The sequence below is a fragment of the Dasypus novemcinctus genome, chromosome 27 (genome assembly GCF_030445035.2).
Source record: "Dasypus novemcinctus isolate mDasNov1 chromosome 27, mDasNov1.1.hap2, whole genome shotgun sequence".
Taxonomy (NCBI): Eukaryota; Metazoa; Chordata; class Mammalia; order Cingulata; family Dasypodidae; genus Dasypus; species Dasypus novemcinctus.
In genome coordinates, this window is record NC_080699.1 from 15716278 (window position 1) to 15730745 (window position 14468).

A 14468-nucleotide genomic window follows, 5' to 3' on the forward strand; every position below is an offset into this window, starting at 1 on the left:
CCACAGAGCTTCTTCACAGCTTGTTCGATCTGGTGCCTGTTGGCTTTGACATCCACAATGAACACAAGTGAGCTGTTCTCTTCAGTCTTCCTCAGGGCTGACTCAGTGGTCAGGGGAACTTGATGATGCACTAGAGGTCAAGCGTGTTTCTCCTGGGGGCTCTTTTCTGAGATGCAGTATCCTAGCCGCTGGACAGTGGGTGACATGCACATCTTTTTGTGTGTGTGGGTGGGTGTGGACACCTTTCAGTACTGCCTTCCTGGCTTTCAAAGCCTTTGTTTTGGCTTCAGTTTTAGGAAGGGCAGGGGCTTCCTTCTTTGCTTTTGGCATCATCTTTGTGAAAAGAGTTCAATACCATTTATTTTTAATGATATGTTTTTATATGTATGTATGCATAATGTATTTATTTTTGTGTAAATGCAGAGGAAAGGCCTGGAAGGCAATACTCCAGGGGTTCTCAATTTTGTCTCCCCAGGGGACATTTGGCAATGTCTGGAGAAATTTTCATTGTTACATCTGGGGGTGGGGAGATGTTTGCTACCGGCAACTAGTGGGTAGGGATCAGAGATGCTACAACTCATCCTGCAGTGCACAGGATGGCAGTCAGCCCCAGAAGTTATCCTTCCCAAAGTGTCCATAGTGCCACTATTGGGAAACTGCTATGCACAAAAATTAATGACAATATTAGTGTCTGGGAAGGGACTGAAATGGTAAGATATTTAAGGGGTATTTTGGCTGTTTTAGTGTTATAATGTTTTAAATTTTAAACAAAACACTTCCATAAAATATTAATAAACAGAATATAGTGTAAAAGTAATATGTATCTGCTATGAAACATGGGAAATACAGAAACACTAAGAAGAAATAAAATAAAACTTTCCAAAATCTAATCCATCATCCACAGATACCTGGCACGTTTCTTTCTGATAGTTTTTCCTATGTGCACGCATAAATTTATATTTTTGAAAATGATGCCCATGCTCTACATAAGTTTTCATATATTTTCCCATCTATATTATATTCTGAATATTTCTCATCTTAGTAAATACTATTTAAAAACAAGGACTTTAACTAGCTGTGAAACATTCACTCTACATGGATATATCAGAGCTACCTATCTAAAAATAAATTCAGAAATATTTCTAATAAGACAACATTTATACGTTTAGAATATGTTCAAGTAGAGACCAATTTCTGAAGCAAAGAACTCTGTGGGAAGAATTAGCCATAGTACAAAGTATCAGACTTCTGATTTTTAACCTCTTTCCATTTCCAATCCTGAGCAACATTAACAGAAATTAATAGATAGCGCACTCATTTGAAAATAGAAATTTGAGAACTGGATGTCAGCTTAGAAAAGATATTACTTAATAATGTTGCTATAGCAAGAAGCTGACTAAAATGCAAGTAATTGCCACTTGTGGTTTAATTATTTCATTTTCTCAAGAATGGAGTTTGGAGCTCAAGTATGCATATTGGATAGCGATTAACCTTCAATAGTCCTGTTGAGGACACCAAAGAGCTTGTTTAAGCATCTCCCTTCTCAAAATGTGACTAAAATGAATTAAGTTCCAATTTCTATTCATGAATTAGAGCAAATTGCTCATTATGGTCAGGCGAGTAGAGACCTTGTGACAAATGGGAGGACACTGGAGTTAGAGATGATTGCCTACAAGGAGGCTTGTGACAGTGACAAGATGAGGAAGGTGAAAGAGCAAAGGCCCTCCTAGCTAGAAGGCCCCCTGCAGTCCCTAAACTTGGCTTTCCCACACTCTGACAGGCCCATTAATTCAACTTGGGCTGGCTTGAAAAATACATCATGATCACCATCAGATTCTCATTTGCCATACCTTTGCCCCATGCACTTGACCTTACATCGCTTCAGAACAACAGGAGGATCCAGTGGAACAATTGGAATTAGTTTTCTAAAGTGCCATCTATTCAAATAATTTTTTTCTCCCCTCTGGCAACAAAGTGATGAGGTAATGATTCTTTAAAGCCAAGGCAAAACTGTGAAGAAAGCAGTTTCTCTGGGACTAAAGGTGGGGACTGAAGAAGCAGCCTGTCGTTATTTCAATTCTAGTTCTGCACTGATTAACTGCATCTTTCGGCAAGTCCCCTAACCTCTCTAAACTCCAGTTTCCTGTAACTGCCTGGTGGTCATAGCACTAATGCCCATTTCTCATGATGGCTTAAGTGCCTAAAGCATTGAGATGGACGCTAAGAACTTGCTCACTCAGTCTTACGAGGTATTATTATTGCTCTCTGTCTTACTTTTCTGGCTACTGTGACGAATACCACACAGTGGGTTGGCCTTAAACAATGGGAATTGACTGACTCATGGTTTTAGAGACCAGAAGTCCCAATCAGTGGGCTGGCTAGGGGCTTGCTTCCTCTCAAGGTCAGTACTATTCTGGCTGGCTGGCAATCTTTGTGCTCCTTGACTTTACCATCGCTTGGCGATTTACTCTCCTTTCTCTTCTGGGTCCCTGCTGACTTCAGCTTCCAGCTCTCCCTGTGGCCTTCTCTGACTGTAGCTTCCAGTCCCGATTAAGACCTAACCTCATTTAGTAACTTAAAATAACATCTTCAGGCGGCGGACTTGGCCCAGTGGGTAGGGCGTCCATCTACCACATGGGAGGTCCATGGTTCAAACCCTGGACCCCCTTGACCCGTGTGGAGCTGGCCCATGCACAGTGCTGATGTGCGTAAGGAGTGCTGTGCCACACAGGGGTGTCCCCCGCGTAGGGGAGCCCCACGTGCAAGGAGTGCGCCCCGTAAGGAGAGCTGCCCAGCGCGAAAGAAGGTGCAGCCTGCCCAGGAATGGCGCCGCACACACGGAGAGCTGACACAACAAGATGACGCAACAAAAAGAAACACAGATTCCCATGCCACTGACAACAACAGAAATGGACAAAGAAGACGCAGCAAATAGACACAGAGAAGAGACAACTGGGGTGGGGGGTGGAGGGGAAGGGGAGAGAAATAAATAAATCTTAAAAAAAAAAAAAACATCTTCAAGAGGTCCTATTTACACTGGGTTCATATCCAAAGGAATGTGGATTAAGATTAAGAACAACAACAAAAGATTAAGAACATCTCTAATTGGAGTACGTAATTCAATGTACCATATTCTCTGTCCTTATTTCCTCCACGCCATCGTTCCTTTACACAGGATTCTCCAAATGAGGCAGGCTAAAATAAGGGCAGAGAAGAATGTTTGAGGAAGAGAGAAAAGAAGACTGAAGGCATCTGGGAAGCTTTCATGCAGAACATGCCTCTGACCCATATGCCTCTGGATGAGCCTTGGTGCTCTCAGCATGCCGGCTAGGATGATTTATCCTTTTCTGCTGGTTTAGGACAGGAAAGAATAGCTTTCTGAACCAGAGTTTACAGGAAAATTTCCATTTACACAGTGATTCATTCATTCATTTATTCAAATGATCAACAAATATTTATTGGACCCCTGTTCTCTGGGACAGGTGAGACAAATGCAGACAGTACCTTGACAAAGGTCTATTGAAATAAGCAGACATTTGAACAGGCCTTAACACAGCAATGAAGGCTTTGAAAAGTAAAACAAAAAATCCTGACCCCTTTCTCTATTTAGCCTTTCCCTGCTTGCTGGTTTTAAGAGAAACATCTGCCTCTTCTCACAGCTGCTAGTAAAAAGACAGAATATTAGCATTCAACATACAAAAGCTGTGTTTTACATTCAAATTGTTGGCCATCTAGGAGGAAATCTTTTTGGAATTCTTAAATCAAGTAGCTCCTTTTCTGCCCAGTCTTTCAGAATGAACTAGTGTCTGACTGTTGAGTCCCTTTCCCCATTTTTCTGTTGACAAGAAAATATATCAACAGTAAGGACAAATGTGTGGTTTGCATTGATTCCAATTCTAGGACTTAAATCCAATGTTAGGAAATATTGCTTTCTAGACAATACTCTCTATTAGGTTGTCATGATGAATTTCCTAATTCTGGTTTGACTGCACGGCCTATTTTGTTTAAGGTTGGGTTTTTTTCTGGAAGAGTACCAACACACAAAAAGGACAAACATTTTTTGCAAACAACTTGGTCCTAGGGTAAGTAGGCAAATTCCAATGAAACAGTGAATACGAACTATACTTCAGACTTGGGGATCTGCTCTTGCTTTGCTTCTTTCCCCAGCTTCCAATGGATAGTCTATGTGAATTAGCCATAGAAGTAGCCTGGCTGGTCAAGTCAGGTTGGCCTTCTTACTGACTGAATTGACCTGACAGGAGTAATCACTTCCTTGGCTCTTGTCTGAAATCCCTTGAACAACTATAATAGGAACCCCTTAACCTCTATCTACAGGCCCAGCTTTTCTCCAGGCTCTGGAGCCAAAAGTTTTCCTCAGTTTGGGGGAATCCAAAGATTGCTAGGTTCCACATCATCTGCCATGCTCTTGGCTGTACTCACCTTGTGAAACTAACCTAACAGCTGTATTCTCACCTTGCTCTTGTACTATACACTGATTCTAGTAATTGTGTCTGATTTTAATACCTTGACCCATACAGATTCCTTAGGGACTGGATTTCTCCTTTGCATTGGATAATCTTTCTGAAGACAAGAATCTGGGTCCTGAACGTTGCTCCCCATAGCCAGGCACTTGAAGCCCAAAGCCAGACCTCTGAATTCAGGTTCCCTGTCTCAGGGACATCTATCTATAGCCGGTAGCTGGCACTACTACTGTATCTATCTAATATGTACTATATTTTGAACCAGACCCATCTACTTATCTACCTTAACGCTGTCTGCTCAATTTTTTTCTCTAATTCCTTAATGTTGGTACCACTTCAGATGATCTTAAGCTTATTTGTGATAATCACTTTTAACACAATAATATATAATAGATATTGTGGACACATTCTGTTCACAGTACTTGCCATCTAGTGAGGGGTGTAGATAAATAAACGAGCGATTACAACAGTGCCAAATGCTGTGATAGGGGAAATGTTGGATTCTCTGACTTTGGGTGTCAGAGGAGACATCCTGGAGAAAGTGAAGTATAAACAGGCACTGGAAGGTTAAGCCAGGCAATGGGTGAGAGGTGAGAAAAATGTAAGGAGATGTTGTATCAGGCAGAAGAACTACCATAGGTGAAAACCAGAGAATGAAAAGAAGAGAGCATGGCATATTTGAGGCATTGACAAACACATGGGAGGATGCATGGTGAGAGAAGAAGCTGGCCAGGGCCCATATCATAAAGGTAAGAGGTTTGATCTCTATCCTAACAGTAATGGGAGAGCCTTGAAACGTGTTTAGATCTCGGAGCGGGATGTCATGTAGGTGTTTAGCCTCCTCATCCTGGCCCTAGATCTGGTTCATCCTGTTTGCAACCAAACCCAGGATTCTGACAGTTATATCAAAGACCATTGAACTTTTTGTGGAAATGGATCATGCCATATACATATTCTCATCTTGATAGTTGATACAGATGGTTCCAGGAAAAAATAACTCTCCTTTGATGAGCACAGGCAATTTTGGTGCTGATAACTTCACTATTACCTCTAACGATTGTGAGGTATATTTTGAAATATCAATCTACCAAAGGCATCTTATTGTAGGAAATGAAGTCAGATGGTTCTCCAGATGCCATCCTCAGAAAGAAAATACTGGAGTCTAATTAAAATGCGGCTTAGGTTATAAGGCTTTACAATAATTACTTCCAATAATTAGAGAGAAAAAAATACTTTACTTATGACCTATGATCACACCTTCTAGTCGGTCTTAGGATTATTTTTAAATATTGAAAGAAGGAGCAAATGAACTTACAAGAATCCAGTCATGTCTTCTTTAAATGAACAATATCCACTAATTAAGTCTTAATAAATATTCCAGGAAATCTTTACCTTGTGAAGCTGAAAACATTACCACTAACCCTTTATAAGAAAGAATTAATATAATATGTCAATATCATGTCAATAGGATGCTGCCTTTTACAGTGTTGTGACAGCAAATTTTCTTTACCTTTCTATTGCTTACTTGGAGCTAGAGTGGATGGATAAAAGAAATTGCTTCTATCTTCTTACACAGAGATGAGGAATGTTTTTTAGTCTGAGTCTTTGCCTTACCTTTAGCCCTTCTCCCCATTTTACACCCACACAGATTACACACATACACACACACATGCACATTCAATTAGCTCTACATAGGTGACAACGCAGATTCATTGTTTTTTTAACTACAAAGAAATTTAAACAATTTCACTTTAACTTCTTTAACTTTTAAAAAACTATTTGGGAGAAAATACATTATGTTCAAGAAACTATCTGTAGCAGTTTGATATGGTTCATGAATTCCAAAAATAGACATTGTAGATTATGTTTGTAAACTGATCTGTACCTGGGCATGATTAAATTATGATTAGGGCTTTGATTGGGCCACATCAGTAGGGTGTTGAGTCCCTGCCTCTTAGTGGGTGGGAACTCACAGATAAAAGACATGGCAAAGGACAGAATTTGAGTGTTTGATGCTGGAGTTTTAAGCTGGAGCCTGGGAAGTGAACACACAGAAGAAGAACACAGAGGAATAGAGACGGCTCCTTAGAAACAGCACAAGCCCTGGAGAGAGAGACAGAGCCGTTCACCTGATAGTCCACATCCAGCCTTGTGGAAAAAACAGAGTAGCTGATCCCGCAGAGAAATGAACCCCAGGAAGAGAGGAGCCCAGGAAACCTGAACCCTCACAGATGTTGGCAGCCATCTTGCTCCAGCATGTGGTAAAAGAATTTAGTGAGAGAAGTAACTTGTGCTTTATGGCCTGGTAACTGTAAGCTTCTATCCCAAATAAATACCCTTTATAAAAGCCAACCAATTTCTTGCATTTTGCATCAGCACCCCTTTGGCTGTCTAATACACTCTTTTATTCAAGAAATACAAAGTGTATTTTTCAGTTCTATATTACAGAAAATTAAAGAAGAAAAGTAAACGGAGAAGAGAAAGAAATCATTGAATATGCACACATATTCTAGAGACACATAGGGTAAGACCCCACAAGAGAGAAGGTCACAGAGGGAGATCCACAAAGGCAGGCGAGAGGTAGTGACTCAGAAACCAGGGAGAGAGACCAACAGCCTGGCGGCCTTGGAGAGGCCTTGCTGCTCTCCTGGCCCGAGAGCACCAGAAGAAGTTAGCTCCTCCTGGAGCCACCCTGCAAAACTCCAGTGAACGCTCCGCCACCTGGAAATCATCCCTTTTCCACGGCAAAATAATTTTTCTCCTTTTATTCACAGATTTTAAACATGAAATTTTGTAAGACTTGTTCTATATAAAAGAGAAAATTAAGTTGAGGCTCAGGAAAACTCCAGAGGTGCTAAGTTCCCAGACCTGTGTCTAGGGTTATAGGATGTGTGTCATTTCCCCGCTAATGTTTTTGCTATTGTGGTTGTTTCTTTTGTGACCCCTCTGACAGCCACTGCCTACACACTCTGGCGGGGGCGCTTCTCTCATGGTCTCTAACTAAGACCCTTGTATATAGGCTCCTGTATGTTTGTGCCTTTTCAGAATCCTGCACTACTTACTGTTCCCTCACTAACTGCAGATGAACCTAACAAAGAGCCAGGCAGGGCACCATGTGCTCTACTCTAGCTGTGTTGTCCTAGCTGTGTACTTGGTCCATGAGAGGCACCAAAAATGTTTTAGGAATGTTAAATCAGTTGAGAGCTATACTTACTTATTCTTACTGAATAAGTAAGTTGTTATTCTTACTGAATAAGTAAGTTGTTATTCTTACTGAAAAACAAAGCAAGCAACATATAAAAAGTCCTAATATTTACATTCCAAATCCTATTCGTTTAAGGCATTATCCATAGAAGCTCCCTGTATTGTCTTATGTTGATTAACTCTCGAGATCAGCTTGAATTTGGAGTATATGTTAGTCTCAAATATTTGTGAAGACCCAATTTGATTTTTCAAAATGCAGTAGCATTTTGTTCTCCAAGTATTTTTTTCCTTACATTCTCATGTTATAACTGGAATGCTTCGGCATCTCCTCTTGAAGTAAAATTATTTAAATATTAGCTTGATAACCCCTGATATGGATGTACTTCAGAATCTAACTTTGGCTCCATGGGAATTTGCAAATATCTGTCCTGGGCCAGCTACACGGATGTTAAGACACTGGAAGATAAAATGGAGGCATTTTTATTCAGAATTCTCACTATAATCCAAAATGTATTTTCAGCCATCCAGTTCCATTTTCAAGCTTTAGTGCAGCTCTCTAGGCTAGGAATTTTATTGAAGCCTTTATTTTTTCAACTCTGAAAGCTTTCTAATATAAGATTTAAGATTGAAGTGTAGCAATGGTCTTCACTGATTTTTTTTTTCTTCTTCCCAACCATGAGCATCCATACAATAGATTAAGGAATGAACTGGAAAGAAGTCAGCCCTTCCGTTCTCTCCCCCACTGCCTTTCTCTATATTTCCCTTACCTCATGCAACTTTCAAGCTGAGATGAGGACAGCAGGAGGGCTGATGGATAGTGCTCAGATAACAATGAGTCAAATGACAGCAGAACTTAGCAAACTGATATATGGATCTTGGTTTTGATAGGTTAGTTTGCTATAGTTAATTACTTTCATGATTTCTGAGTTTCTTATAAGAATATCTGAATTTTTACAATATTTCTATTTGATCATATCTTCTGTTCCTCAATCCAACCCTGAAAGCCAGGTGTAGGGAAAACTATTACCTAGCTTTTCTAGCTTTTCTGCTTCAGCCCATAAAATGGGAACTTTTGACCTATCATAATCCTCAGAAGATGGGGAAATAGCATCATTCCTTTCTTCTGTATCTTACTGAATCCTCTCTATGAGAGAAGAGTGCTCTGGTTTATTGGTGATATATGCTTGGTGTACATTGATCTGGGGTTTCTCCATTATGTCAAGTTTTTATGTTTAAAGGTCTGCACAGAAGTGGCCTCAGACTTTGGGGTTTTTAACTCCTCTCTGACTTGCCCTTTGGACTCTGTACCCAAGAAGTGAGAGGTAGACAAAGTTCTTCTTGCTGCTGGGTAAGTGTTTCTGCATAGCCATCCAAATTCTCACTTTAGATGCTCTTAAGATCTAGGGTCATTAATCTCCTTGAAGCCCCCAAAATGTTTCATTCTCTACATTTTCCAAATGTAGAAAATCTCTCAGAGAAGTTAATAACTTGTCCAAAGCCATTCAGCTAGTGAGTGGAAGAATTAAGGTTTGAACCCAGAAGCACCGGGCTCTAAGCATATACTTTTTATTCTCCCTCTCCTATAGCACAGGCCCTGTAATTCCTGGGTGGACACTGTGGTTAGGAGGCACCAGAATGCATTTTTCTGGTTTTATGGGTCAACTTCTTTTTATGTCTGGGGATAGATATAGGAGAGAAAGCAGTGGTCCAGGATACCTGCATAGTTTTTCTTCTTTCCTTCATGTCTGGAAATGTCATCACAGAAACCTCTCAGAAATCTCTTAGTGTTTAGCATTGTGGGGACCATCCCAATCTATCCTTATAGTCCATATACCTGGAAAAGGCCTTGCACTATACCTATCATACAAGGTACGCTGCTTAACTGGTGAAAATCCAAGCTCTCAATAGCTTTATATCAAAAAAGCATAACTCATATAGAAAAAAAAGTGTGGAGCTTGGCAGTCCAGGGCATGCATGATCATTCCTTGGTCTTCAGGACCCTAGCTTCTTCTATCTTTATTTTCTGCCATCCTTCACATGTCTCGTAGTGATCCAGATCAGTTGTGAGGCTTTAAAGAGAAAAGTCGAATGATGCTTGTTGCCATGGATATGACTTGTGGAAACAACCAATTGAAAATAACAGTGTTAATGTAAGAGATGTGGGAAAGAGAGAATGTTCAGATGATGTAACATCCCCTGGAGTTCTGGTCATCCCTTGCCCTTCCTGCAGTGAGCCCATAATTTTCCTTCAGCTAATATGAGTTGGCTTATTGCTATTTGTAATTAGAAACTAATATCTGGACTGTCATCATGTTGTAGTACCATGACACCACATCTTCATATTGTTGAATGCAAAGAGATATGAAACTCTAATTGTCATTAGCTATTTGTACCCCAAACCTCTCAAATTTCTATGTGGTTGAGACCTTCTTGAGAAGTTCCATGATCCCCAGAAGAAATAAACATGGAGAATGGGCCTTTTCCATCTCCAGCTCGAGACTGGAAATGCCAGTCTACTCTTAGAGATACAAGAGTGGGGTGAGTTATAGTGAAGGGCTATTTGTCATAAGGTGGTTATGAGACTGGAGTTAAGCATATAAGATTGCAAGGGTAATATATAAAGGAATTGTTAGCATGCATTGGGGATATTTTCACTCTTTTGTGAGTAGATGTTTTCAGCCCAAAACACAGCAATGAGAATTATAATCACATTTGCAACTGTAACCCCTGTTCAGAACACTGCGTCTTTTAAGCCTTAAGCTGCAAGACCTCATCTCTGAGTGAGTGGGAAGGGTACATACGTTTTGCCCAGGTATTACATCAAAGAAGTAATAAAATCTTCAGATGATCTGAATCTCCTTCTAAAAAGACAAGTTTCAGGATCTTCTCTCACTTATGCCATTTTCACTAAAAAGCTGCAGTATTTATGGCTTTTTTGTTTCATCCCCTTTATATTTTCTTCTTACCTCCCAGATAATTGTTAATAAGCAAAAGAAGCAAATGGCATGGAGAATCCAAAAGAGCACAGACTTTTTCTCAGTAATCAAGTGCTGCTGATTTGCAAAATAATAGTGCATTCTAGACAGCCTGTTGCTTTCCAAAGTCTGCACACTCGACAGTAATTACCTAATCAATAACCACAATCCCCTGCACTGAGCTGATTTGCAATTTGCAGGTAGAAGTAGAGGAAACAGAGTCAGTGAGGGAATTATTTTAAGAAATCTTTGCATGGTACAAGGTTTCATAGCTCACAGTGAACTTCTGCATTCATTATCTTGTTGTGTCTGTCAGCAATGCTGTAAAATACTTAGGAAAGATACAGTTACTCTCGCTCATTATATGAGCAAGCTCAAACTCACAGAAGTTCTATAGGTAGGCAAATTTCATACATCTGGAAAATCTTAACAGTGGTACGTCAACACACGACTTCTATTACTAGTTCAAGAGTCCTTCTATTAAATTGTGTGAGCTCTCGATCTCAGTGTGGGTCAGACACATTTGTCCCTTTGGAATACTCCGTTTTTAAAATAAGAATTGTTCCGATTATTTAACCATGTCATTTGTGGAAATTTTTAATATAAAATAAAGCTCATACAAATCACTCAGAACAAATAGCCTGGAGAATGAACACTGAAAATATTTTACTATGAATTTTTTAACATCTTTTTTGCATAATTAATAATAATTGCTAACATCATAAATGTGCTAGGCACTGCTCTAAGTGCTTTATACGTATTAACTTACATAACCCTCATAATAATCCTTTGATGGAAACACTGTTATTATATTCATTTTATGGATAACAAATCTGAGGCATAGAAGAGTTGAGAAACTTGCCCAACATTTCTTAGTTGGGCATATCTGCTATACTAAGTGTGTGACTCTTGAGCTTACACTCTTCATTACAATGAGATATATATACTTCCCCCATAAACACACATGTATACAGTAACACACAAGTCTATACATTTGCAAATTTAGGATCACTTTCTATTGTTTGGAAACTACTTTTTCATTTATCTATATTTCTTGCATTTTGGCATGTATTAATCTACACACATTAGTATATATTTAGGTTTTACTATAATTTTCTTGACCTTCCCATGTTAATAAATATTTAATTTGCTATTTTTACCTATAAATAAAATAAAAGTGGGTATTCTTAAACATAACCCATTTCGTCTGGCTCTGATTATTTTAAGATAAATTCTTAGTCCCTGACTACAGTTTGGTACATTTCTTTCCACTAACTTTTCTTTGCTTATCTACATTGTTGAGCTCAAACTGCACTTGTAGTTTTTACCCTGCTTTTTCATTTAGCAGTATAGCATCATCATTTTCTCCTATCGTTTAAAAATTCGATATAAATATCAATACATCTAAGATGAGAAAAAGACCATAAAGGAAGGAACGAGGACCCAAAAGGAAGATGTTTATGATGAGACTTGCACCCAGTTCTGCACCCTCAGATCCATCCTGCACACCACAGCTGGAGTTAGCGATCCAATACCAGAGGCAGCCCTGCTCTGCCTCCGCTCTCGACCCTCCTTGGCTCCTGGTACCTGTCACACGGTTAAGGGGCCCTGCGGCGTGATTTCCCATACCCTGGTGTTTTCTGGTTCCTTTCCCTGGACCACCTTCTCTGTCTTCTTCTCCAGATTAGCTGCTGTTAATTCCGCGAGACCCTGCTCAGATGTCATCTCCTTCAGCACACGTTTCTTCCCTGACACCACCGCTCTCTGAGCTGAACTAAGTGAGCCTGTTTGTCCTGGCATGTGGCACCTGGGGACAAGAAAGAAGCTTGGGCGCCCGTCCCGTTTTGGAATAAGTCCTTTCAGGGGTATGGATGGACCTGCCTACACGTGACCTCTGGGTCCTCCCCAGGCTCTCTCTGTGCAGTCTAGCTCCACTCTTGACTGCTCCTGTGGAGTCCTGACGGAATCTCGAGTCAGAAGTGTCCCTGGCCCTGAGCGTGCCCTGGGAGTCCTGGCCGCGCCTCCTTCGCCCCCTCACAGCAGCCGATCAGGCTTCCGAGTACCGAGGCCAGACCACATCTGAGAAGGCTTGTCAACGAGGTTTTCTTCCTCCACTGCTGCAATTGCCACTACTTCTCTTCAGCTTCCGGCTTACGCTAGTGAGACACACAAATTCCTTGCAGGCTATTGCTACTTTTATTAGTTTTCTGTACCTTAGTGGGAATGAAGGGTCTGGGAGGAGGATTCAGAGAGGAGGGAAAGCGACCTGGCCTTCTGGGCACTGCTGAGATCCCACAGTCAGAGCTGCAGTCACAGCCCTGGGGATGCCAGCCTGGGCAGAACTGGAAAGCACCTTGCCCTTACTAGGTCATGTCGCAAATCGCTACCCATTAGCCTTCACTGCCAGCTCGAGCAGCCAGGTGGTACTCCCAGGGCCTGCCCTGACTACCTCGCCTCCTGTTTCTGAGGTCCCAGTGCCTCCTTCCTCAGAGCTCACAGAGGGGCTACCCTGCCTCCGATGCCAGGACCTGGGCGCTTCCAATATGCAATTAGAGCCAATAATTTTTGTCCAGAAGATTGTTGCTTGTGGAGCTTAAGTCATAATAAATGTATCTGCCTCTCTATGACTCCTTGGTAGGTGATTTATTAAGCAGTATATGCACCTTTATGAATGGAACAAAGATAGGCCATATATTGCTATTTTTAACTTTGATGTCCTGTTCAAAATCAAAGTAACCTTGTTACGGTTACTTCCTGCCCCTCTTATCTTTATCTCAAGCCCCTTCCCTGAGGCCACTTACAGAAATCAGCCTCTAAAAATAGCTTAGCTCTTATAGCAAATATTGTTCCACCAGAGACCTGGTAGGAATTAAGGTTGCTAGGGTGATACCTGGCTTTCATTCCCCGTCTGAGTTTCAATTCCCAACTAAATCAGAGAATTGGTACTTCCCTCCCTCATCCAGGTGCTGATGGTGAGCAGTTGACAAATGTTCCCAGAGCACTGGAGTTACGTAGTTGCTTTTTCTAGCAGCATCTCTTTCTTTCTAATGGTTCTCAGGAGCTCAGCGTGGCTCAGGTAAAAATTACCTTTCATCTATTTCTTTTCTTGCTTTCCAGATAATCCGTGGCTAAAATTAGCAATGCTTAGTTCAGTGAAAAATATTGTTACAGCAGGCAGCCAGGGTAACGGTGACTGAGCAGCCTCCCCTTCAGGGAGCTGCCTTTTGCGGGATATGCTTTATCACTGATTAAATGAAACAATTCACTGCTTTTGAAGCTGGAGTTTGGAATTAGTTCAGAGTAGTGGAAAACCTTGCAAAATAACCGTACCCTTCATATTTTTTCCTTTCCTTCCTTTAGGGAAGCAAAACCTATCTCAAATTGGGGGGAGGGTCTTGTTTTGAATAGAGGGGTCTTTTCAGTCGTAATTCTGATACCTCTTCCTCCATACAGCATTTTATAGTTTATAAAAATGCTTCCCTATGCACTGCCACTGAAGTCCTATAACAGGCCGGAGAGGTAGAGGGAGCATGAGTCCTGAATGAGAAGAGGAAACAGGCTTGGCCAGGCTTGCCACTCGGCTTGTAACTGGAAGAGATGGAGTGAGAGCCCAGTTGACATGGCTGAGGGAGGGGAACCTTCCCAGATGGAAAGCTGACTCTCCGCTGCGCACAGACTTGAATTCTGACTCTGTCAGGGCCTTTTCCACTTCAGAGAGCAGAGCATTCTTGGTATCTCCAGGGAGGGAGCCCATGTTTGAATGCCACTTTCTGGTCTGTCTGTCCTCCCTTCAAATGACACTTCTGGG

General features: G+C 41.0%; 1 pseudogene; it reads right to left on the reverse strand.

The window, feature by feature from the left end:
• LOC101433340 (beta-arrestin-1-like) overlaps positions 1-12460 on the reverse strand; it is a 63934-nt pseudogene extending 51474 nt beyond the window's left edge.
• Positions 12461-14468: the final 2008 nt, after the last annotated feature.